The following is a 17,927-nucleotide window of genomic DNA, read 5'->3' on the forward strand; positions in this document are numbered from 1 at the left end:
GTGGTATCTCAGTGTGATTTTGATTTGAATCTCCCTGATGGCTAATGATGATGAATATTTTTTCATGTGTCTGTTAGCCATTCATATGTCTTCTTTGGAGAAGTGTCTGTTCATGTCTTCTCTCCATTTTTTGGCGTGATTATCTGTTTTGTGTGTGTTGAGTTTGAGGTGTTCTTTACAGATCCTGGATATCATCCCTTTGTCTGTACTGTCATTTGCGAATATCTTCTCCCATTCCGTGGGTTGCCTCTTTGTTTTGTTGACTGTTTCATTCATTTTATATCTCTTAGTAAAGTTTTCTTTGCAACACATTTCTTATTCATTGCATTCCTAGGTATTATATAATTTTGTTACTTTGATGCCAGAAATCTTGTTCCTAATTACATTCACAAGTATGTAAAAAAGTTAAGGGGCCCCTGGGTGGCTCAGTGGGTTAAAGCCTCTGCCTTTGACTCAGGTCATGGTCCCAGGGTCCCAAGATCAAGTCCCACATCAGGCTCTCTGCATGTAACACCTCAGATTATATTCCATTAGCCAAAGGAAGTCACATGACCAAGACAGACATCAATGGGGAGGCATAATCGCCCCCAGCAAAGCATGTCAAGTCAAACAGCATAAGCAGGAATGTATTAACCCTCTTATAGACAGGATAGCAAATTCAGAACAATAACACATCACATTATTTACAAATACTTATTGAATAAATACAATTGCCTTTCCCCCCGCCTGGGCACTTTCTGGACTTTTTTCTTTATTCCTAAAAATCCAATATATCATTAGACTGTATCTGGGGATGGATCTCTATTTATTCATCTAGTCTGGCTCTTAATGAATATTTTCTTATATCTTACCTTATGTTTTTGGTGGGATTTGTTTTGTTTTATTTTCAATCTTAGGGAAATATACTTCTATCCCTTTCCCCTTATTTTTGCTTTTACACTCTGCTTTTTTCTTTCTTTTAAGTCTTGTTACAAGTGTAGTTGATATTCCCTATCTAGATTATCTCTTCTTAAAACATTTGAATATCTTCACTTTTTTCTGAGCTGTAGGAATATTACTCCAACAGCTACCAGACTCCTAGATCTACTTTCTGTGAGGGTCATCAGGGTTCACTCTTTTATGTAATAGATTTATTGAAGTTCCATTTATGATTATCTTACCTTGGGAGGATGAAAAATAAAGAAATCAGGTGTCAGACTGTATAGGACATTTTTCAGTAGGTTATGGTATTTTCTCCCCTCAAGGGGGAATTAAAATAAAAGTCATATGACCATGTCTCTGTTGGTTATTAAGTGTTTTAGTTTTAAATGTGTAATAAATCATGGAAACCCAGTTATATATATTTTTATTTTGATTATAAGTAGAGGTCCTTTAATCCCATTTTGTCCATTGTTCTAGGACAATTATCAATAGCTCCTATTTTCATTCTGAGAACGGTCCTGGTTTGCAATATAAATTATATGAACACACTAATCATTAGTCAACTTTTATCTCCTTATATAAAAAAAGAAGTGAAGAACAATTAGACCTACCCCTTGGATTATCCTTAGGAGGATTTAAGTTGTTAAAAAACAATTTCTCGCTTCTGATGTTACATCCGTGAGGACAATTAACCAGTACAGATCTGGGCCTGTTTTGATGAACAAGAGCAGAGAAGGGAAGTATTACAAAAAGGGCTAATCTACAGACAAAGAATGGGATTGTTTTGATTAATGCATCCACACTTCCCTGGTTTCTGCAGATCAGGGTTCTAATGGAGTAGACCCATCACCAAACCATATCCATCCCATTGGTAGGGAAAGCATTCACCTTCTGTGGTATTTGTCTAGCCAGACACTGTGATGCATCTTCCTTCTGTGTTCACAGCACTTGAATAATTAGGATTCTTTTTTCTTTTGTTAAGTTTATGTTTTATCTAAGTTACCTGGATAAACTTTGAGGAAGGTTTGTGGGAAGTGAAATATGCAGTCAGCAAATTATTGGGTCATTAAGTATTTTTTTTAATACTCCATCATTTTTTTTCATTTCTAAGGACTCTCCTGTTTCCATGAAAGATAATTATTTCATGATTCTCTACTTACAATTTATTGACTTAATTTCCCCTCTGATTTCATTGAATTCTATTATTATTTATCTATCAATGGCAGTAAATTTGTTGTAAGGGGACTATTTGTCTATATTGGTATCCTAAATTTTTTATTACTGATTTTATAGATGGATAGATGGGAAATTGATAGATAGAGATTTATAAATAGTTGTAGATTTTATATAGACATATATTGGGAAGGTCTTAAAATGTTTACTCATCCTTATGTGGTGGTCGGAAGTCTCTCTATGTCTGTTCAGTTTTAGTAGCACCTGACCTAGCTGCTTCAGAAGGTTCTATGGCTCAAACATATTAGTGTTTAAATCTTTAATAAAATATCAAGAGAAAAAGAAAAGCTTTCAATTTATTGAAAAACAATAGTCTTCATAGGGACTGCATGGGGTATTTTGGTAAATACAAGCAAAACAAGGCAGACTTGGGCAGGAAAATCCTTTGGGGCTAAACATTCTCTCCACCCCTTGAATCCTATCTCTCTTCCCCACACATTCCATCTAATCAAACAGAAGGAAACTCACCAAGACAATATCTGCCTCTAATACCTCTCTAGTGTCCCCATAACCTTCAGCTTATCATCTACACTCGAGGCCATCTGGGGTGACATATTGGGGTTTTCCCACTCTGCATAAATCCTTGCAAAGCTTGGTTGGTAAATCTAATATGATCATAAATTTGCATGCTGCCCCCCCCCACACACACACATCCATTGCTGATAATCAGTTCTCATTCTCAATTCAGTCAAGAGAAATTTATTTATTGAGTTGTTATATTTTTATTTACCAGAGGTCTTCTTAACTTCCTAGGTAGATTATTCCTCTCAGCAGAGAGAATGGGAACTTATTAATTCTTTCTTCACATCTCTACCATTTCTTGTCATCCTTCAAGTTTTAGAAAGACACTATTTACTAATTCATAGCCATGACATAGTGATTTCTTTGTTATTGAGCCATATCCATGGATATATGGAAAACTACTAAAGAATTGGTCCTGTGGACTAAGATGGTTATCTGGAACAGAAATTAGGAGAAATTCATTATTCCGTTCCATTATCATGGAACTCCAGTTGGCAGATATTTCAGTGAGTTCCAAAGTAACCCAATGGAAATTTCCTCAATCACATGAGATAGCAAAATGGCCTCTTATCTGAGACTTTTGGAAGACATCTCTTATTTCTAGAGCTCTAACTTGTATCTCCAAAGTCACCAATAATTCAATCACTATGGAATCAGTAAATAGGCAACACTAAGTAACTGAATTAACTTTCCCAATGTGGTAGAACTGAGTACTCCTCTCTAAATCTTTCCCTGGCTTTGGAAGCAAGTGTCCTTTTATTTAAGTTACTGAAGCTACTGTTGTTGGAATGTGAGCTTTAAACAGCTCATTTGTGTTATAACCCCTTTGTTTACTTGTGATTCAACTTTGGAGTCATTGTCAATGAGCATTATCTCAGGAACATTATATTTGGGGTTCCTTATGTATATAGGCAATTTTTATCACATTGCTGCTATGTCTGTTGGGGAGGTAGGTTTAGGAGCAAAAGTAGGAAGCATAGTGTGGTTATTAGTGGCTACTGTCTTTGTTTTTAGTTCTGTTTAGCCACTAAGAAAAATACTGACAATTTAAGAGCTTCAACTGAAGAGCAAGTTGCAAAAAAAGATGTGTGAGTTTACTTGAGTTACTTTTAACTTTGAGCTCCGCCTACACACACCTGCTGAAAGTGTGGACAAGAGGGAAGACATGTGGTGACAGTCTTTGGGCTGAGAGACCTCAAAGGAACCTAAGAGAAACTTAAGGGCCCTGGGATCCACTTAAGGGAATTGCAAAGTCTCTGAAAATGCTTCATCCAGGTGCCTTTCTTCTATTTTGGATATACAAGCAATCAGAAGAAAAACAAAGTGTAATTTGCATTTTCAGTAGGAAGCAGAAATGTGCAGACCTTCAAAACAGACTATCCCCACTCAAAAAAATCAGCAAGCCATGCATATTAATATTGAAGAGATTAGAGGCTAACGGCTCTATTCCCAGTTAGGTTACCAGTTTATGGAAGGGGTAGAAGTAGGATCTATGTGTTCTAATTTCCACCCAGTGTACTCATCATCACTCTACATACCCTTCTCCACATTACTCAATAATCAAGGATGATTGCCCATGATGTTCTCAGTATGCATGTGACACCTCATTTGGTAAGACTGACAATTTCCAAATCACCTGTGCTAGAAACTTTAAGCCTTCTTTGATTTGCCTCCATTTCATTCCTGTGATCACTGAGGAGGGATTAATCAAGCTTTCATATCTGCCTCATCCATTCCTTTCCCTACTTCTGCCCTTTATCATTTTGGAACTGGCTTCCTACAATGGCATCTTAATGCAATCCTTTCTTCCAGCCTCTCACTTTTCCAATTCTGTACACTACCAATAGTAGTATAACCTTTCTCCTAAGTGATTTGGATCACTCTTTTCCTGAATACCTGTTCTGGATTCTCATTGCTTACAAAATCTCATCAAAAATCCTTAGCACAGACTCTTAGGGTCTGAACTATAATGCTTCTCTGGCCTCCTCTCCCATGATTTCTCTTTACCAACCATGTACTTCTGGCAGTAGGGCCTGCCAGACTTTTCCAGAATAAAAAGCCATGCATGTTGGCCTTCGTTTAATGCCCTCGGTTTTGATAATACCGATTCCTCTCTTTGGAATACCATATTCTACTTTTTAAATTACCACAATTTGAAACAATATAGTTAACTGAGTGCAAGTGAACAAAACAATGTTGAATTCAATACCTATACATTCCGCTTTGTTTATATCCCACAATTTATTCTTCCAATTCCTCTGGATGATTAGTTCTAGAGACCACAGAACCTGTCATATACCTTCCTATAGAAGAATGCTTACCCAGTTATGCCCATAGTGCTGTGATATCCCACAAAAAAGTCTGTTGTCAGAGCATCCTGAACTAATGGGCATGTGGTTTGCACACCCCATTTTCCTGTCACTGCATACACAGCAGAAGGAAAATAATCAGGGTCATCAATAAAATGAGAGTATTGTCCATGCCAGCCTGCCACCACTGTTCCTCTCCCAAAAGCCAGATGTATATCCAAAATGAAGAGAAAGCCCTCAGCCAATTATGCACAATGTCAAGAGAGGCGATACTTGTCTTAGGACTGAGATCTGATAACCCAGCTGGAGGGTCTCAGGAAGAGACACTGTCCCAAAGTTTGGTACTAATTTTTCCAGGAGTCTCCTGAAGCCACTTCCAGAGTATGATTCCTTGAGAAACAAGAGTTCTTAGAAAGTATAGTCCTCTTAAGGTAAAGATACTCATGGAGAAAGGTCTTCATGGAGGCAATATTTAAAGGGGAATATGGCCTCTTGGGAGGATTAGTACTCAGATGGAACAGGTCCTTATGGGAAAAGAGACTTTCTAAGGGTAGGGTCCTCATGGAAAGAAGGTTCTCATGGGTGAGGGATCCTCATGAAGTAAGAGTTCTTAAAGGGAAAAGGTCCTCATGAACAAATGTTCTCATAGGGAAGGATTCTCATGGGAAGGGTTTTGTTGGGGTAAGAGTCCTCCTTGTTTTAGGATTCCTACAGGAAAAGGATGCTCATGGGGAGAATTCCCTCAGTGAAGAGGCTCTACCAGGTTCCTCTACCAAGATTCCTCTACCAGGACTCTTCTCCGTGTGACCTTCCTAAGAAGAGTGGGAGATGTAAGGATTCCATGATGAAGAAGAAAAGCAAGGAATCTAATAATAGCAAATGTACATTGAACACCTACTATGTACCAAGTAAGCCTGGCCCCCTTTATAGTACTAGCTCAATTAATCCTTAAAAAGTCCCAGAAGGTAGATACTATTATCATATCCCTTTAGCAAGGATGAAACTAAAGAACAAGGCTAAGTAAGCCATCTGAATCATACAACTGGTAAATAGTAGAACCAGAACTTGAATCTAAAACCCAGCTTCTTACCCAGTACACTAACCTACAGTAAGGCCAAAGGCCTTACATTATTCTAACTCAGAAAGAAGTCAGAGGTTATAACCCTGGAATCAGGATCTCACAGTTCTATAGGCTTTCTTGCTCTCCTATTTTCTTCACTCTGGGGTACCTTCTGCCCAGAGGAGTAAATAATAAAACTCTTAAAACAGAAAGGTTTTAATTTGTTCAGGACATTTGTTCAGGACAGCTAGAGAGACTGATTTCTCACACAACCAATCTCTGGAATATGAAAACCCAAAGCTGTAGTAGGTAGTGGTGATTACTGAGGAAAAAATATCTGGATAGGTCCTTGAAGGATTGGTATAAGAAAAGAGTCAGCTCAAGGAGCTGTTCTGGGCCTAAAGAAGAAACTTCCCAAGGGTCCTCAACCCTCAGCAGAAGTTCCTATGACAGGCTGAACTCCAATATAAAACCAACCTTGAGACACTGGCTGAGGCCCATCACTTGCACCTGGTCACCAGCCCAGAAAAAAAAAAAAAAACCTCTGCCTTCATATTTGGACTATGTTCCTTCCTGGACCCTGCCTAAATTGTAATCCTACATGTTGCAGAAACAGCACACCGATCTTCTTTTTTTCAAATCTGGCCAATGTGCTTCCTAAGACTCCTAAACCAAAGAGACATCCAGATATAAAGCAAAGAGAAGACAGGTGGAACCACCAACAAACAAAAAGGCAACCTACTGATTGGGAGAAGATATATGCAAATTATATATCCAGTAAGGGGTTAATATCCAAATTACATTAAGAATTTATAAAACTCAAAAACCAAAAACACAAGTAATCTAATTAAAACATGGTTAAAACATGGGGGAAAAAAACCTGAATAGACATTTTTCCAAAAACATATGATGGCCAACAAACACATATAGAGAGACGTTCAACATCATTCATCATCAGGGAAATGCAAATCAAAACTACAATAAGATAGCACCTCATATTTGTCAGAATGGCTAAAATCAAAAACACAAGAAACAACAAGTATTGGCGGGGATGTAGAGACAAAGGAACCCTCTTGCACTATTGGTGGGCTCAAAAAGCTGTCTGCTCAAAAGCTGTCAGCAGTCAGACTCCTCATTACATAGAACAATCAGACTGCTGGCTGACTGACTTCTCTTCAGAAACAATGGAATCGAACAGAAGATAGTGGACTCATACTTTCAAAGTGCAGAAAGCATAATACTACAAATCTAGAACTCAATACTTGCAAAATACAACTGGAGAATGGAGGTGAAACAAAGACAAATAAAAATGGGAAGAATCTAGAACACACTTATGGAAAAGAACAAAGAATCTTCTTCAGGCAGAAAGAAAATGACTCCACATGGAGCCTTGGAGATACAGGAAGGAACAAAGAACAACAAAAAGCCAAATATGTAAGTCAACCAAAATGAATGCTTCCTGTATAAAATAATGATAACAATAATAATTATCATTATTGTTAATTGTGTTTTATTAATAATAATTATTAGTATTGTGTTTAAAATGTAAAGTCAACTAAAATGCACAATTGTATATAAATTGATAAGAGGTTAAATGAAGTTAAAATTTTTAACATGGTCCATGAAGAGGATAGTTCCAAATAATATCAGACTTCGACAAGTCAAAGACAGACACTATAATCTCCAGAGTAATCATCAAAATATAAATACTTAAAAAAAGAAAAATCAGGTGGGCATCAAGGCTGGAAGAGAAAATCATAGATCGGCTTATGGAGTGTGTGATTGTGTGTAGGAGGGGGATTTGGTGAGGTTCCTTTTGGGCTCAGCATTATCCAAGCAACATTTAGTATCAGTAGACAATGGTGCAATATCCATAAAGTTCTGAGTAAAAAGAAGACATATTCGTTAATTGGATACCTAGCCAAGTCATTCTCCAAGTACAAATGCAATTGAGAAATATCCTGAAAGATGAAAGAACTCAGGAAATCTAACACTGTGAACCTCTCATGAAGAAAATTGTTAGAATAATAAAATGAATATAAATAGCAATAAACCAAAGTAAAGAAAATATAAATGCAATGCCAAGGTAAAAGAAATGCTGATGATGTGTTTTCAAATAGGAAAAAAAAATTGACCACTGTGGGAATCACAGTTAGAGAAAAGGCTGTAAAAGTTATAAAACTTGGCAACGTTAAAATAAGATAACTAATAAAATCATCAGTGTTAAGGAAATAACAGAAGAAAGTATGATTGCTAATTCTTCAACTTTTATAGCAAATATTTCCAGATACCTTCCAGAGTTAAATTATATGGTTCAAACATAATTCCAAACTCTTGAATTTTTTTCTTACTAAAGAATATTTGAAAATTAATATATTTTGTAATAAAGACCTAATTATCTTAAGTATAACTGTTTTGTTTTTTTTTTAATAATATTCTCTTCAGGTATTTTTTTTAATTTTATTTATTTATTCGACAGACAGAGATCACATGTAGGCAGAGAGGCAGGCAGAGAGAGAGAGAGAGAGAGGAGGAAGCAGGCTCTCCACTGAGCAGAGAGCCCGATGCGGGGCTCGATCCCAGGACCCTGAGATCATGACCTGAGCCGAAGGCAGAGGCTTTAACCCACTGAGCCACCCAGGCGCCCCAAGTATAACTGTTTTAATTATAATTTATACTGTACTCTTAGGCAATTCTTCTAAACTTCTACCTACATACTCAGTTCTTTTTCTCCATTATATGCAGAGAGAGAGGTTTGAAGTGATTTTCCCCAGAATGTTACTGATTATCTCTAGGATTTGTTTTTTGTTTTGTCTCTGGGGAATGGAATTTGGAAGAATTTTTATCTTCCTATGACCCTTTCTCCATTGCTTGAATGTTTTATGATGAGCAAATAGTATTTTTTAGGTAATAAAAGTCACTTTTCTAAAAGAAAGATAGGGCGCCTGGGTGGCTCAGTAGGTTAAGTCTCTGCCTTCAGCTCAGGTCATGATCTCAGGATCCTGGGATCAAGTCCCACATCAGGCTCTCTGCTCAGCAGGGAGCCTGCTTCCCCCTCTTTCTCTGCCTGCCTCTCTGCCTACTTGTGATCTCTGTGTGTCAAATAAATAAAATATTTTTAAAAAATTAAAAAATAAATAAAAGAAAGATAAACAACAAAATGAGAGAAGTATTTGCAACATATATGACAAGCAATAGCAATATACAGCCATATAAACACCACCAGGAGGAATTAAACACTAGAGGATATTGGCATAGGACATGAAGTCAGTTCACTAAAAAAAATACAAATATTGGTAAGAAATAAATAAAATGCTCTACTCCATTAATTATCAAGCACGAAAAACTCGATGGAAATAAGATATAAATATTCATTAATCATATAGGCAAAAATTAGAAACATTATCAGTCTACATTTGGTGAACAACTTCTAGTACTCACTTCTTATATGCTACAGCCATGTAGTTTGGAATACACAAAATGTACTGTACTTTTTTCAGTATTGTTTTAGGCAAAATCAGGACACTGAGGGGATATGAGTGGGGGCAATACAGACCCATGCATAGAATTCTTTTCATGTTCTAGTTCTCTTCCCAAATTTTTAATCTAGTCTTTTATCCCAAGTTCCTTAAATGCATTTGTGCTACTTTACAGTGATTTCCAACACAATCTCATTACTTTGAATCACCAAAGGCAGCCAGAATTTTCATCTGCTACTAATGGGTGTATGAAATGGTACAATCACTTCGAAGAAGTGTTTGGGAGTTTCTAATAAAGCTAAAATACATTGACACTATACCCCAGAAATTCCACTCCTAACTATGTACCTGAGAGTACTCAGTATCTAAATCTGTAAACCTTGGGCAGGAATATTCACAGCAGTTTTCCTTATAATAGACAAAAACAGAACACAACCCAAATGTCCATCAACAGGAGCATGATTAAACTGGTTCATCCAGGTAATGAGCTACCGCTCAAAAATTCAAAGGAATGAGCCACTGATCTTACAACAACGCATGTGAACTTCACAGACATTATTTGAGCAGACGAGTACACATTATATGCTTTCGTGTATTTGAAGTTCTAGAACTAGGACAACGTACCTATGGTGATAAATGACAAAATAGAGGCTATCTTTGGGGATTGGGCTATTGACTGGAAAGGGACATGAGAAAATCTTCAGGGGTAATAGAAGTGTTCCATATCTTAATCTGAGTGTTGATTATATAGCTATATGCAAAAGTTAAAATTCTTCTAACTGTCCATTTATGATTTCTGCATTTTAAATAAATTTAAATTGTTGGCTTGAAAGAAAGGCCATTTGCCCCACCCACAAGGAATAGAATACCAGTGACTGCCTACATGTCTAAGCCTTGCACCTTCTCTCCCAACACTTAGTAGATTCCTGGTTGCCTGGGAACCACCAGAGCCTGGGAAGAACCTGAAGAGCTGGATGGATTCAGTCCAAGGAGAGAAAGGGGTGACTGACCTCATTTCATTACTTTGGATGGAGCTGTATCTATGCTGTTTGGTAAAACAGCACAAATGTAAACGAGGTGTAAACTGCTTTCACATCTCATTTAGGGAACAGATGAGGCGTGAAATGCATTTCACAGGCACAAGTACTGGAGGGGTATGCTTAGCATGGTGCAATGTAGAACATTTGTTCCTCGTCCCTCAGGGATGCTGGATTATTTCTGAACATGGCTACTGTAGGGACAGGAGAAGGGGGTGAGGGTGTCAGTGCAGGGGGAGGAAGAAGGGCTCTGCTGTCTCCTGTACTTGTGACACCTACCTTCCTTCCTCCGCCTGACTACCTCCTCCACATCTGTTAAAGTCCAGCTCAGGCATCGCCTCCCTACTCTTTGCTTACTCTCACTGATTCATGGCTCTCCCCTCAGGTCAACTACAGTACTTGGCTCAGCACACAAATCTGTCACTTATTGTCCTCTGCTTTGTATTACAAAGACAAGGAATATGTATCATTCTTGTCATCCACTGGTGGAATCCAGTAGTTGCTCAATTAACCCTTAAGGAATGAATGTGAACTGAGGCAGGGGAAATAGGGAGGGAGAATAATGTACCTCAGGATGACATTTTAGCAGTCAAGACTTCTTCAAACACCCAAAAGAAATATAAAGTTCCAGAGACAATTCAAAATCTTAAATGACATATCATTTTATACTTCTCTCAAAGACAAACACATATACACCCTTCAGGGTAAGCTTATGTATAAAGATAAATGTAGCAGTTATGTTCTTCTTTTTTTTTTAATTATTAAAGAAATGGTTTGCCCCCTTTTGTAAGAGGAACTTTGATATCTCAGATTGATAACTGTTACATCTCTATCACCATTCTAAAATATTTGGCTGGTTTTATAGACCTTTGCCAGAAAACAGAAGATCTTTTTAAAGAAAACAGATTGGGGCTTACATTCCCAATGCTACAGCCTGATAGCAATTATATATGTCTCTGTGTGAACTGCAACTTATATACTGAATTTTTTCCCTACTTAGGTGACGAAAATGAGGAAGATTCCAGGCTATAACACACATGAAACTATCATACCAAAGGTTTTTTATTTAGACAATTCCAAAAACCACTGAGAAATTGAGATGGAGTAACATATTGTGAAATAAATATTTCATTTAGATTTAGAAGATCTGAGAACAAGCCTTGCTTCAAACTTGACCTTGACAAATTACTTAACATCTCAAGATCTTCATTTCTTCCTAGGCAAAAGCTGATTGATTCTGGGGTACAGTGTACACTCGTTCTATGGCCCAATGATTGCTTTCTCCAAGGAATATATTTCAGTCAGGTACCCAAATTCAGATGCATGAGGATATTCATCCCAGCACTGCTTATAAAAGGAGAAAGTTGGAAACAATTTGAAAGCTTCTAAATGGGGGCATGGATCAATAATATTTGCATATGAAAAGGACCCATATACCTACTTAGATGGGTCTCAAAGACAAAAGGTTGAGAGAAAAATGAGAGACGGCAGTTTGGAATTTATAGCACAATAGCATTTAGGTAAAGAAACACTCAAGATAGAGGAGAATTAGACAGTATTAGAGATGAAAGGGACAAAAGTAATATAAAATATTGACAAAATAAAAAGAGACTGTATCTGAAGTAATGTCAAATGAGAGACATTAAACGTTGGTTTAGCAAAATAGAGGCAGAGAAGGATAGGCAACTATTTCTAGGTGAATAAGGTTTTACTTCCCCTGATTAACTCAAGTGAGAGCCAAAACCCTCAAGACTTTTCCATGGCTTTAAACATGGCCTGAGATTTTGACCACATCATCTTCTATATTTGGAAAATGTTTAGGCCCCATGTGTTTAAATGGGATACTCTGCACAATGGAAGTGCCAGATTGTCACAGATTTTACTCAGTATTGACAATCAAGGCATTTTTTAAATTGTTATGCAATGTTAATTGGGACCATGCTAACATTTAATTAATTTTAAGTACAATAGATCATTTGTCAACAAAAGGGGGTAAAAATATTAATTGAAACATATGTGAATGGTTATTTGCCGTGTGTAGGAAACACCCCACCATTAAAGTTAATCACAGTGTGATTAATTGATTTTAATTGATTCAAGATGATTTCCTGTGGCATAACATAAGTCTGTCAATAAAACTTACAATTAAGCCTCATTATGAAAAGCAAAGTTACTAAGACAAGCAGCAACAGGCAGAGCAGCAGCAGACTGTTTTCCTTATGATTTAGAAGGAAAGAAAGGACAGCATTTCAGGGAGAACGAAAAGTCCCAGAGACTGGGCATTTTGGGAAAGTAGAAGAGATGATCAGAGAACATACTTGAGTCTGGGAAATGGAAACTGATGAAAGCTCTGGAGATGAGAGGGTGGTAGGGAGCTGAGTCCAGTGGTGGATGGAGAAGGCCAGTGGGGGCAGCAGCTCTATCCATCAAGTACAGAGATGAGAAAGGCTCTGAAACCCAGTGGGGTATACAGATGCATGGAGCCAGAGTGTTTCAGAGGCTCTGAAGCACACTGGAATGGACAGGATCACAAGTCTTATAAAACAGGAGTGAACTTTCCCTACAAAACAGACATTAAGTTGAATCCTTTGCTGATTAACATGGATGGGGCAATCAAAGCCTCCAAGGAGCTAGGTCTCAGTCATGACTGCTGTTCAGAATGTTGGATGTCCACATGGAACTCCAGGAAGTCTTCAGGATGCTTAGCTTTCCACATGATTCTCATTGGCCTACAAGGCCAATGCACTCATTCACTTACTATTACTCGGGAAATTCAAGTGATTGTCATTTGTTTTCATTATAAGCAGGGGATGAGGCTTTCCATGATAATGTCCCATAAAACTTCCATGATTTCTACTCCCTCACCCCATGAGGGAAAGTTGGAACCCACAAACAAAGTGCTTTTTCCAGGTATTGGATAGGAGTATAAAAACTTTTTATCTCGGTTTGAATTACTCCAAAAGTACAGCTGTAGCATAATTAATACATTTGGTCACTGTCCCCAGTTCTGGGCAGATTTTCAAAAACCTTGGAGCTTCCTTTAGTGATAGGAGTGTCTTTGTTATGCTAATGAGTGACTTAAGACAGTAGCCTCTACATAGCTTCAAGATACGAACTGGTCACCATAAAGATCAAGTAATTAGAGAATTGGAATTATGGGCCAGCCCAACATATGGGAAAGGAAATGGAGCTGGAGATTAAGCTCAATCATGACTTAATCAGTGAATTAATCAATAATAATTATTAACCCATAATAATCAGGAATAATACCTATGTAATGAAACTCCAAAAGTAACTCTGGATACCAAGGCTCAGTGAGGCTTCCTCATTGAACATACTGATGTGTAGGATAAATGAGGTACCCAGATTGCACAGAAAGAGGACATGGAAGCTCTGGTAACCCTCTTAGAGGTTGCCCTATCCATCTCTTTCAAATGGCTCTTCCTGAGTTACAACATTTATAATAAAAATGTAATCATAATTACAGTACTTTCAGGGAGTCCTGTGGGATTTTCTAGCAAATTATCAAACCTGAGGAGTCATAGAAGTCTCTCAATTTATAGCCAGTAGGTCAGAATCAAGTGACCCTGAGGCTTGCAGGTGACACCTGAAATAGAGCAGTATTGTGAAGAACTTTGTCTTTGTGGGGTGTACAAATACCAGGTAGTTAGTGTCTGAATGGAACCCAGTTGGTGTCAGAGAATTGGTGTCAAAACACAAAAGCTTAAGACAAAAGCTTGGGTGCTGACAACTTATTTAAGAGGCAGTTCCAAGAAGAAAAAGTAAGGAATGAGACAGAGAAGAGAGAAAAGCTGATATATAACCAGTAATTGTTGGTTACCTCTAGGGCATCTAGCGGTCAGTACTGTTGGGGATGTGTGAAAGAACCAGAGAGAAGACATCTACAAAGACAAGGAGGTCAAGGGACTCCACTGATTCTTTCCCCAGTTGGTTAAGGGCTGCTCTGGGGAAGGGACCCGTTAATTCCTCCACCTCTCTGGTTGCGACTGAATGTTCTCCTTGGCTTCAGAAAAATTCCTGAAGCAACAAAGCAGAGAGACAGAGAGGTATAAGGTTGATCCAAAGTGCCAGAAACATACAAGAATCAGAGGGTTTGAGAAAGGAAGCAATGTGGTGCATGACAAGTACCTGGTACACTCATGAATCTCAAGAGTAATTCTTTATACAGTAACTTAAGCTGTTTTTTGGAGTAAAATCATAAACAAATCTTTGCTAAGGCAGAATTCAAGCTTTAGAATGTTTTCCTTTCCCTTCCAGTTCTACCCTAGAGGAATGAGCCCAAGAGGTTACTTACAAATAATTCACTAGGCTCATACCATGTGACATTGGCCTCCCTTGCAAGAACTGATTTGATTAGGACTGACATCTCTCCCTAAGAAGCTAATCTGTGGGCTAGCTACTGGTCCATGGGAGTAATGTGGGAGAGGGTCATGTTGTCAGTGCTGGAGCTAGAGTGAGAACAAAGGGAGGATGACTGAATCCCAATAATTAAGGAACCGCCATATTACAAGAATGTACCAAGATGGTCTGAGGCAGGAGTTACCTTGGGTAGAGCAAACATCTAATTTCCCAATTACATCCCAGTATCCACAGAACCCCATGCTATGGCTCTGCTCCTGCAAGAGGTCTTCAGAGCAACTCATGGACAACTTCATAACACTGACAACATCACAACAGTCCTATTACTATAGCTAGCCTGAATGAATGCTCTGTTCCTGGCCATGTAAGAGTCCTGAACAACAGACTGTTTCTAGTAGAAGTGTTCTCAAGTGGCTTGAAACCAGCCATAGCCACCAGAATCTGCACTAGACAGTGCAGCAGATCTTCAAGCAACCTTGAAGGTTGCTTTCCTCTATCCATCATCACCATCCCAACCTTGGCCAAGCAGGTATCCAACAAACAGATCTCAGTGATATTCATTGAGCCGGGTTTGGAGGTAGAAAAACAGTAAGTAACAGAGACTCCATTTAAATATAGGTAAGGTAAAATGCCTGAGGGCTTGCCAAGGAGAGAGGAAGAAAGACTGAGAAGACATACATTTTGACCCAGTTCTAGAATATTTCTTGTAGCACATACATCTGATGGGGCAATGGAGTTGACATCCAAAATAAAACCGTCTTCCTATGACAAGCACCACTTTCAACCTGCCTTTCTTGACTAGAGCAATAGTACTTACTTATAAAAGAGTCAATATTAACATCATGCAGAATAATTGAATCACAAATCCTGTTTTCACTTCTCTCTGCATGTTGGCTCTCAGTCTTGCTCCATATAACGGGACATCTGACCAAATTCACATCCTTCAAACTTTGGAACCAATGACCACAGTGAAGAAGACACAACATTATGACTGCCTGATCCTGAGTGGTTTGGCCAATGCTTTGACCAGAAACATGGGATATGGTACCAAAGAAAGTAGGGAAAGTAACCATACCTATCTCTACCACTTTCCCTGCATATTCATTCTATAAGTATATTCAGTACCTACTATGGACCAGGCACTGTACTAGGCTCTGAGCTTGCAATGGTGAGCAAACTCAATATAGTCCCACCCCCACTGAGCTTACAGTTGAGAGATTCTAGCTGACTTTAGAAACAAGCTAGCTGGGGCGCCTGGGTGGCTCAGTGGGTTAAAGCCTCTGCCTTCGGCTCAGGTCATGGTCCCAGGGTCCTGGGATCGAGCCCCACGTCGGGCTCTCTGCTCAGCGGGGAGCCTGCTTCCTCCTCTCTCTCTGCTTGCCTGTCTGCCTACCTGTGATCTCTGTCAGATAAATAAATAAAATCTTTAAAAAAAAAAAAAAGAAACAAGCTAGCTAACATCTCTGAACTTCACTTATCACTGTGAAATGACAATAATAGTATTTACCTTTCATTGTCGCTGCAGGGAAAATTAGATGTGGCTTCCAATGTTCAGCATTAACAGGTCAAGCTGTGTGCTATGGCCAAGGGTGGCAGCTGCAATGTCCTCATTACCTCAAATTCTGTAGTGAGATTTGGGATAATGTTCCTGGCTGCACAGCTTCCAAACTGTTCTTTAGTTTTGCTGGAGATTCTATGTACAAGCTAATATTCTTTAATAAATTACCCTTCTGCTCAAGCCAGTTTTGACTATTTGCTACTAAAAGCCTTAACTGATAAAGTTAATAATGGTAACTTAATAAATGGTAACTATAGTTACTAATCCCTCACCCTTTTGTCCCTTTATTAAGAAAAGTACATCTGAGAGGCATGAAAAGTAGGACCCAAAAAAGCAGCCCTAAGAATTAAATATGACCCAAGCTCTACCCATAGCAGAAGTTGAAGGCAGCCCCATGTCTGATGGACAGGTAGGGTGAAGAGTCCTTGTCATTTCTGAGGGACCAGAGGAAGTGGGGAGGCAGTTTTTCACCCTCCACATGCAGAGGTATAACAGTGACTTCTCCAAAGGAACATTAGATGCTGCCACTTCAACTTCAGGTTGAATTTCAGACACTTAAATTTGTTATACCGTTTCTATTGAGTTCTGCATCTTTGGTGGATTAGAAAGGTAGAGAATCTTAGATCTTCCTTATCATTCAGAAAACATTAAAGAAAGCCATGTCCAATCTTTGACCTTCATAGGAAAATTATAGGACATGACTGGCTAACATGTAGGACATGACTTGGGGCACAGGTGGTTTCCAAATGAGGAGAAGTCACAGAATTTTGCCCAACTGACCCTGACATGATGCACCCATCAGATAGTTCTTAAGGGACAGCTGGGTAACTACTCACACATCAGGGCAGGTCACTCTTTGAGCACCTGCCTGAGGGGAAATGCCTGTCTTCCTGGAAACACATCTAACTAGCGGTCTAATGACTTTGGAATTTACCTGGTCTTGTTTCTCTCACTCCACCCTCACCCAGATGAAGAGTCACATCACCTCACTTACATCCTGTGATACTTTAAAGTTAACCTCTTGCCACCTCGGTTCCTTTGCCTTCAAAATGGAAGTCATTGTATCTAACATAGTGAGAATATTATATGCAGTATCCATAAAATACTAAGTCGATGTAAAATGGTTGGCCATAATCTCATATTAAAAGTCCAATAAATTTGTTTTTTTTTTAATTTAAAAAATAAAAGACCAGGAAGTACAACTAATTCTGTCATTACCTGCACTTGCCAGAAAGCAGAGCAGAGAGCCCAGGTGGCATGGGTAGCAACCTTTGCTGACTTGGCCTTCATGGCTCTGCCTCCCCTTTTTCACATATCCTCAAAGAGAGAGGTGGGGAGAATACCAGGAGCAATGACTGGGTCTACCACAGTTAACACCACCAGGCAGAGTTTACAGAGAGATTCAGAGACTCCTTGTCCCAGCCCCAG

At 38.6% G+C, this 17,927-nt stretch overlaps 1 long non-coding RNA gene across 1 annotated transcript; it reads left to right on the plus strand.

Annotated features, from left to right (window-relative positions):
* The first annotated feature begins 10,174 nt into the window (after positions 1-10,174).
* On the plus strand, positions 10,175-11,660 carry LOC125086781 (uncharacterized). Its single transcript, XR_007123267.1, has 3 exons — positions 10,175-10,230; positions 10,444-10,525; positions 11,562-11,660. It is a non-coding gene; the product is annotated as an uncharacterized LOC125086781 (long non-coding RNA).
* The last annotated feature ends 6,267 nt before the right edge of the window (positions 11,661-17,927 follow it).

Source organism: Lutra lutra, chromosome 1, assembly GCF_902655055.1.
Source record: "Lutra lutra chromosome 1, mLutLut1.2, whole genome shotgun sequence".
Classification (NCBI taxonomy): Eukaryota; Metazoa; Chordata; class Mammalia; order Carnivora; family Mustelidae; genus Lutra; species Lutra lutra.